General features: G+C 33.9%; 1 long non-coding RNA gene across 1 annotated transcript in view; it reads left to right on the top strand.

Moving 5' to 3' along the window:
- Positions 1-3,682: 3,682 nt before the first annotated feature.
- The window catches only part of LOC120354891, an 87,323-nt gene continuing 81,103 nt past the window's right edge, over positions 3,683-9,902 (top strand). The window contains exon 1 of the long non-coding RNA XR_005573280.1: positions 3,683-3,812. This is a non-coding gene — a long non-coding RNA (uncharacterized LOC120354891). The remainder of the gene's footprint in view (positions 3,813-9,902) is intronic.

Genomic DNA, 9,902 nt, shown 5'->3' with positions numbered 1-9,902 from the left:
AAAGAGTTCTAAAATTTTTATACATGTATCACTTCAATCCTTGTATCATGAACCACAAGGTTTGACATACCCCAAACATCAGTTCCTTCTTTAAGAAGAGAAATAATTTTTTCCAACTTTAAAAACTAAAAGCTGATCAGACAGTTTTGGCTGACAGACTAAAAACGCTGAGGAGAGGTAGAAGTGGGGAAAAAGGCTAGTGGAAAAAGCTTTCCACTTTTCTTCTGAATTATTTCACACACTTTTTGATCGCCTACCTCCTCAGACAGACCGAGCTGCCCCGTGGCTGGACATCCCCATGGCAACTTAGGATGGACATCAACTGTATAACGGTATCGTTCCACATTCAATTTATTTTTTCTATATTGTTTTGATTTTAGAAATTCCAAATTAATTATAAATGAATAATGTTTTTTGAACTGTCAAATAACTTGTTTCAATGAAAAACACAATAATCTGTCCAACACAATTCTGTCTAACGTTTTAAAAAATCATTGGCAAGAAGTTTATTTTAATTTTTTTTAAATTGATTAAATGCTCAAAATTTCATAACCCTCCTTAATTGTTCTGTATTAGAATAGTTGTAGCATAACTAATTTTATAAAACCAAAATATGTTAAAATTCACATTTAAATCAAACAGAAATTTCTTCTTTTAAATAAAATAAATCTGACTCCTGAAAAAAATGTTTTTCTTTCAAATTCCAAAAAAACATCTAGTTGATAATATAAATAAAAAAACCAACTGCTTTTGCTCTACCATCAAATGCTATGCAACAACAATTTACAGTGTTCCCGTCTGGGAACTGGTGGATCGCCCCCTTTTATTACTCTTACCAAACAGGTCACCAATCATTTATTACAAATGATGGATACCACTGTTCAATCAATTAAATGTTACACTTGTCTACAGCTACAACTGTTTATCATCAGCCTGTTGTCGCTCGCCGCCATCAGCACACTCTGCAAAAGCAGCTACCGACCGCTTACCATCATTCACAAACATTATTTTTCCTACAGACTTGAAAAGTGACCATTTCTGCACTGATTGCAGGCCGCAAAGAATCGGTTTTCCGCACTAGTGCGCAAAGTGAGTACTTTGCATACTCCAGATTTGCAGCATGACAACGTAAAATAGTTAGTAGGTTATATGGAGCACCAGTGCAGGAAAATCAAAATTATGTTGGTAACTGCACTCATAGTGAGGCCCACGTTATAATGGCAGTGGAGAACAGCGTTGCCTTGTCAATATGTGCCTTGATTATAGTAATTTCAATGCTTACATAACATAAACCCTCTTCAAGCAGTCACATAAATTTTCAAATGAATTACTAATCATTATAATTCAATTATTATTATTCTATTTTAGATGAATTGAAGTTTTTATCAATAATAAAATTACACAGAATAGAAACTTTGAAAGAATGTGCAGAAAAAGTTGGCTTACAAATATCCTTCGAAAAAACAGTGTTCACAACCACAAACCTAGAAGTTACCAGACTACAAACTAAATATGGAACAATCAACAGGGTTCCAGATTTTAAATATTTAGGAGAGGTTATTTCGGAGAGATTATCACAGCAGGATAGAATAAAGAAAGCTCGTAAAGGCCTAGGGCTGGTGCAATCCATTTACAATAAAAAATGCTTGTCTCTTCACACTAAAATTAGACATTATAATACAGTAATAAAGCCATCAATGCTATATGCCAGTGAGACCCTAAATCTCAACAGGAAAGCTGATCTAGAAAATTTGAAGAAAGAAGAAAGGAAAATAATTCGAAAAATTCTAGGTCCGAGATTAACTGAGAATGGTTATAGATTACAGAAAAATAGCACAGTTGAGCAACATTCAAATATTGTAACAGATATGAGAAAAAGACGTCTAAAATTCTATGGTCATATCATGAGGCTCCCTGACCATAGAATCACAAAAAAAATAGTAAAATATGTAGCTTCGCTTGCCTATGGAGGAGAATGAGAATGGATTAGGAATGTTAAGAAAGATCTAGTTTTGGCAGGAATTACTGATAATGAAATTAAACATAGAAATAATTTCAAAACAAAAGTGAACAAATGGGAAATTATTCCAGAGATAAAAGCACCAAGAGTTGGCACAAGGTTGAAGAAAGAAAAGCTGCATTTTCTCAGAGAATGAAAAGCTGGTGGGCGAACAAGAAAACCGCCAAGTCTAATAAAAATCGATGATCATGATTTTGCTCAGCGTCTTCCACTTCGGGAGCTCTACGACTAATAATAATAATAATAAAATTACACAGAAAAACATCTGATGGAATTCAGGGAATTTTACCCATAATTACCCACTTTTCATATTCAATGGTAACTGTAGGAAAAATTCAATGTGAAATACGTGCCCAAAGTTCGTTTGCTGAACTCAAGAAACCATCATTCCGCACTCGCCTACGGCTCGTGCGTAAACTTTTCTTTCGGTGCAGCAAACTGTCACTTTGCGCACTAGTTGCACAAATAAATATTACCCTCGTTGGTCCAATAATTTCGTACACCATACTTGGTGATTGTGTCTCTGTAGAGAGCCAACCGCCTCTTGGTAAGGTCTTCAAGAATCAGGACGCCGCTACCCGCCAGTTTACGCTTCTGCAAAAACACCAGCGTCCGAGCATTGAAGCTGGAGAACTTGACAAAGATTGAACATTGGACGGGGTCGTGGATCAGCAGGTCGCATACGGCCGACACGATACCATTGATCGTATCCAGTCCCATTTTAGTCTTAATGATATCTATTATCACATTGTCCGTGTCTTCACTGCCACTTTCCGCAATACCGAATACGAGAAGCTTATTGCGCCTTTGATTATTATCGAGATCATCGAGATTCACTTGGTGTAGTTTTTCACGAGTTTCGTATTGCTTGAGCTTAGTCTTTAAATTATTGATTTCTGATTGCATATCGGAGTGTTGCTGCCCCAAACTAGACGATACTCTGGAAGATATCTTATCAACTAGAATAGAGATAGATGAATCGTCTTTTAAAGTGCTTGACACAGTTACTTTGATTGCATTCAAGACATCAGAGATGGGGAATACGTAGGAGGAGGAGGAGTCTGATTAGGGACTAAGGTTCACATTATGCGTTTTGTTTTGAAACACTCTTGCTTTTCAATACGGGATTTTATCTTCCGAAACATTGATTAAACGGATTTAATAGTTTAACCAACTTTGGAAAAAGCGACCATGAGACGCATCAAGGTCTTAAACCTTGTCCTATTCTTCTTCTTCTTCTCCATCTTTTTCTTCCTCTCCTTTAACTTCTTCTTTCTTTTATTCTTTCTCAACTCTGAACAAGAATGAACAGTTGATATCACATCAGATATATCAGCTACCCTCTACAGAAGGCAGTGGCAAGGCAAAGAAACAGCAACGCTGCTATCTTTCTGCACTGCCATTATAACGTGGACCTGACACCTGACTCAATCAGCCGTATCGGATGACTTGACGACCAGTGAAACGCGAAAATCCTGTTGGATTAAGAACAACAGTTGAGGACTATTTGATAGGAATAAATATCAAAAGGCGGTGGCGGTAGCTGACGAGGGAGTATGTAGGGGTTCATCATGTAGTATTTAACAGCGTTGCTAGGCGACCATTGCGCAGAATCCGTTCAGGGTATAAAAGGGAGTGCCGGCTAGCAGTGAGCACCATTCGTAAGTTGCATTCCACTGTCTCACCATCTCTTACTCCTGAGGACGTCTGGGGACTCCTGGGGACCCCTGAGGACCACTGGGGCGCCCAGCCTCCTCTCGAAACCCTTCTTCCGCTTCCTCCAGGGCAGCAGGTGAGTTTCATCGTATTTTACAACAGTTTCATCGTCTTTTTCAAAAGTTTTGTCAAGTTAGCCTAGTTTCACGAAACTTGCGTCAAACAATTCCTTGCGTTGGATAAAACTGTGATATCCTCTTCGAAGTATTGAAGTGATCACTATTTTCAGAGATGATTTTTAGCGTTTTTATTCAGTAATCGATTGATGTCACTGATATCTTCCAGTCTCGATAAAGTTTTTCTCTCAGACACTGCGATATTTTTTTCGGAATAATAAAGCTGTGATCTCAGTTTTTTGTACAAAATCTCTCTCATTCATGATCCAGTCTTATCACTTCAAAAAGATTATCCTTGAACTTTTTCTATAGAGTATATCCTTATAAATCCTTGGACGTTTTGTATAAACTATATTTTATTCAAACTAATCAATACTTGACTACTCGATCAAAACTATATTTTTCTCTCCGAAACGTGAAGTGATTACTGTTTTACTCATTTCTCCTTCATGATATTATCACTTCGAGGAGTTTATCTGTTTGAAAAAGTGATAATATTATCTTCGAAACAAACATTGTTCTCAACTTTCTATTTTCTACATCTTGACAACTTGTTGGAGTATTCTTATTTGAAACTAGAGTGATTATTATGTACAAATTTTGTGATATCCTCTCTGGAATAATTGGTATTATCACTGAATTCTCCAATTATGCAAACTACTTCCGCTCTTGAATACGGGAGATCACAGAATTCGGATACTTTGCGCTTAAAAAGTTCGGTAATCATTTTTCTCTCGATCATTTATTCATTTCTATTTTATCATAGATGTTTCAGAATATTGTCGGAAAGCTTTTATACTCGAGAACTTTCAAGTTTAACTGGTTCTTTCCTACAGATTTTAATTAAAGTCGGTTCTGCGTTCACTGAGGTGAATGCTCTCACATTCAAATATAATGTGATGTTATCACATTTATTCAAGCTATGATAATTGAAACTGAGTTTGAGAGTCAACATTCTGTTATCGCATTGGTTATTCTTTTTTCAGCTACATTATACAACTTTGTAATCAAATGCTAGTTTGAACATCATTCAAACTCATTTCACTTCCTATATATGACAATGGAAGTCACGTTTTTCTCCCCTTCTAGCTACATATAATTTCCTACAGTCAAGTTCCCGATTTGATGGGAAGAGTTCAATCGCATGTCACTGCGAATTGAAATTAATTTGCTCAAACTTTTTAGTCTTGGATGTACAATACCATAGTGAATCATGATAATTAAAATTATTTATTCGCTGAATTAAGGTACACTCTCTCAAGGTTACACTTAAGAAATTTTTAGAATAATAAGTTGTATGTGTCAATGATTTTCAGCATATTCATCTCTTTTCTGGAAAATGGCATCAATGTTGAAACATGTTGTGATTGAATTATTCAAAAAGGGTACTGAGATTTTTATTTCTCTTTCTATTGAGATTTTTAGAATGTTTTGAATAATATTTAGAAATAGAGTACATACTTTTCCAATTCATATTCCTATTGAAGAGTATACTCTCCTAATAAAACAGATAGGCGGCTATCCTCTTGGAAAACGTTGAGAAATGATTCCAACAATTTCTTATGAATCATTTGAATATGATTTGAAGCTAAAGTAGGCGTTGAATACTCTCATTTCTCTACTTTCCCACGTTCAACATATTCCGTTCTCACTCTATTACTTAATATAACAGTGTTTTATCACTGAATCCTATGACACTATATACATTTTGCTTCAAAAATCTATTGTTCCTTTCCAGGTATTATAACACTATTTACTTGTCGTGATATCACCAACGATCTTCTCATATTCTCTTGAGTAATATCATCGATAATATCATCGTTTCTCGTGAACTATAAATACCTTTTTACACTACTCTCCGCAAATTTTCAACATCCATGTGAAAAATCGTTGAGATACACTATCAACATACTAATATCATCAGTTTTTTACATCAAATCAAATCAAATTTATTCATTTGCTATGAGTATAGTGAATACATGTAGTGATAATATACCAGATAACTTTCACCAAGTCAATTATATTTGCTATAGAACTCACTTAATAGCTAAACAACTTATAAATTCTCCATGAATACCTACAAATATCTGATAAAGTTGAATGAATTTACGGGAACAATCTTCGAAATCAGAAATTATTTTAAATCAATCTATACATATCAATGGGAACAATTGGGAAACGCCCCTTTTCGGGCACACAATATTAGCAAGCGAGCTAAATGCATTATTTGTTCCCCATTTCAAACACATCAATCTCGATTATTAACAATAAGTTCTTTGAAAGTATTCAACAATTTTTCCCAATATTTCTCTAATATTTTTATTCTCTGACTTGAGAATAATGTACAGATATCTAGTCAAACAATTGATAAGTTGCGTATGGTCATAGAGTAATTTTTTTATTTATCTAGTCATATACTAAATCACACTCACATGAGACGGCACTACAGGCTTAACTGACCCTTTTCAAATTTATTATATTTGTAAACATTCATTTGTCAATGAATGTTGGAATTATAATCATCGATGACTTCACATATTCATTACTATTATAATTATGGATGTATCAATAGACATTACTTGTATTCAAAGAAAATGAAAGGCCCAAAGCCCTTAATGGTATTTCATTACACCAGAACAATTTAATCATTACTTCAGTTTCCGGTACACTGAGTATCCTTTACCTGATTAATTGAAAATAATCTTGACAAACTCAATCAATCAATTCATTTATTTCACAAACAAACATTTAATCAAAGATAAAAAATATGAAATAAAAGTGAACAACCCTAGGCATAAGCTCGAGGGGTGTACTATTCCTAATAAAACAAATAAAAATACTCTGAGGAGAAAAATGGGTCTAAATTTCATCTTGCAACGGATATAGCACAGATGAGACCGTATTGCAAGTGAATGTACTACCTATTCTTAGCGTGGTTTCATGAGGATTATGCTAAAACCATTGTAAGGTCCTGATTATGTTGAAAACCCTGTTTTTAAGTAGATGTAATCAGTTTTTGAAGATATTCGTGTGAATTCAATGTGTGTCTGATTCTTATAGCCGAATCATTTAGTGGTTTCAAAGTCATTTCAAACCCTGAATATCATTATACCAATGCAACTTTATCAAACTTCATAAAGAATTCAATCCGGTGAACTCCCGATTTTCAAAGAATAATACACATAGCTTCCATACTTTGAATTATGCGCTTCTGCAAACTTGTTTCTTTATAAAATGTACTGTAATTCATAACACATCGGCCGCTACATATGGAGAAGAAAATGAAATGAAATAAGAATATTCTTTATTTGACGGAGCTAGAACTTCTTATCAACCTTAAAATTAAATTTAGAGCTCCACTTGAGTAAAAATTGAACATAGATATACCACAACTTTTGTTAGAAAATCGCCATATATTAATATTGATGACCTTTGATATAGATATATTACGATATATTTCTGCGATCATGGATAAGTTTTTCGAATCCTGTGGAATAAGCTCTATATTTCCATTTTCCTAGTTAGTTTATACCTGTTAAGTCATTGCTCTATAAACCCGACTCTCAAATAGTTCACTGTAAGCCATTAGGAATATAAAATTTTTTTCAAGAATCTTCAAAAGAAAATGATTTAATTCCAAAAAGAATTCCATCATCGATCATAAGATTCTCTCAATTTAATCAGAATCAAAGCCTCTTCAATTATCTAGTACCTTCTCTTTCTCTTGTATCCTGCTATTACTCTATAAGTATCACTATTTTTCATTAATATTCACAAGATTTTTCTAATCCATCTATTTCGATAGTGAGCCATCTGATTGCGTTCTAAACTACCGTTGTAAACGGTACGAGCCGTTGTTTCCCTAAACGTAGTTTACGCTGTAAGCTCTGTCATCAATATGCGATTTCAAGGGTGATTAACAAAATGTTGTGAACAATCATTCATAATTATTGCTCAACTAGATCAAGGATTAAATCCCTAACCCAAGATCAATTAATAGGAAATCGATGATGAATTATCACGATAAGCAGAGATCAATTAGCTAACATTTCCTTCTCAACATCCCCTACTTGTATATCACATTTTAATAGGCTGTGATTCAAGCTTCATATTATCCGAGATAATTATCCAATTTGGTAAACCATCGTTTCCACCTCTGCTTCGTCGATTTACAAGTTACGGATACATTGGTCATTCATGAATATCTCTTATTTGTAATTTTCTCTTCCTTTTTGTATATTGGGAAATTCAACCTCCTCCTTCCTTTTTGAATAACCTGGGAGTTAGTTAGTTAGGGAATAAAGTGTTAATTTTAACTTGACACAAACATTCAGAAAAGCGAATCTCCTACTTTGTATTTTGAAGTTCTCTGATTTCATTGAGGGAAAAATATATTACAATATTGCAATAGGTATTTGCTCAAAACAGCTATTATCCTGAATATTGAAACGACAAACGATTCTAGAATCGTGTTTAATGTTACTGACAACTTAATTTCGTCTGATTCATTTTGGAAACGTTACTCTTTAGTGAAGTCTACGTTATAAGGGGAGTATTTGATAAACATTGGTTTACAATGTTTTCTAAAATATAAACTGATAAATCGACAATTCTATAAATCGACAAAACAAATAGCGCTATCATTTTCTAGGTCCGCCAAGTTTCTAGATCGTTTTTGAACAATATAGAAATATAATTCAACCATTTATGATTCAACCATTGAAAAATATTTTTTTCCTACAGTTACCTTGAAAAGTGGCCATTGCTGCACTGATTACAGAACGCAAAGAATCACTTTTCCGCTCTAGTGCGGGAAAATTTTTTTCTGCACTCCAGATTTTCAACATGGCAACGCTATTATAATATCGATCATTTTTGACAAGATTGAACAGTTAATATTACATCAGATACACCGGTATCATTTTCTATTCTCTATACAAGGCAAAGTATCGGCAACGCTGTTTTCTATCTTTCTCCACTGCCGTTATAACGTGGACCTCACTACCATTACGTGGACCATATACCATCTCCACCAGTAAAAACTCGTCAAATGCCAATAATCGGTTATTTTCATTCGATAATAATAAATTGATGGTGAGAGGAATCCGAGTTTTATGAGATGAAAAAGTCTGGTAATTAAATGAAAGGGTGACATAATGAAGCGTTATTAAGCTGCTGCGAGGTCTGTTTCATTTAAAAACAAAGCGCTCACAGTTGGTGAAACAAGGACAGCATGATTTAACGATGATCGAACTTGTAATGAGTACACACCATCATGTGGCTTCATTTATTCAACAATCACACATCGTTTTACATTTTGCGATTTCCATTTATTGACTTCTGAACAGAACACTGCGTGAGCGATGTAATTAATTCGAGATTCAACTCAGTTATCATTTTGTGCTGTGAAGCACGTTGAAAATGATTGCTGGAGGTAATAAGATCAAAAAAGAGTGAATGAAATTTTCTCTTGATTCGAAAATGAATCACGTCATCAATAGGAGTATTCTCAATAAATGACTTTGGAAAAAATCGAAATCACACTAAATTACTTGGAAAATTTCAACTCTTCTATAACGAAAATCAATATTTCTTCATCACAGTAACTAGTCTTTGACTTTTGAGAAAGATGTGGTTCACTTAAATTTAGTTTAAATTTTCCAGTATTTCCACTTACAAGGATTTCAAAAGTGGAGTTAAAAATAATTAGAAGCTTTGCTGAATAAAGAAAAATAGGAAACAATTAATTATAAATTGAAATAAACTTGGATTATATTTGGACATAACTTGAATAATTTGACTATATTTTCAAAACTTTTGGAATTAGAAAGAGCTATGCCGGTTTTTCTTCTACGACGTATTTTTGTCATTAAATGGTGGGGATGAAACTGATAGTGGAACAAGAATTAGAAATTTATGATCATTCTAGAAGTTGATCACTGATAATTTTTAAATTGGAATTGATAGAATTGATGTAAAATAGGAAAGGTTTCGTATTGAATAATCTGACATTGCAGATTCCAATTATTATCGATGACTCTAGTTCAATA

Source organism: Nilaparvata lugens, chromosome X (assembly GCF_014356525.2).
Source record: "Nilaparvata lugens isolate BPH chromosome X, ASM1435652v1, whole genome shotgun sequence".
Taxonomy (NCBI): domain Eukaryota; kingdom Metazoa; phylum Arthropoda; class Insecta; order Hemiptera; family Delphacidae; genus Nilaparvata; species Nilaparvata lugens.
Note: the sequence above shows the minus strand (reverse complement) of the source record. Positions and strands in the feature narration are given on the sequence as shown.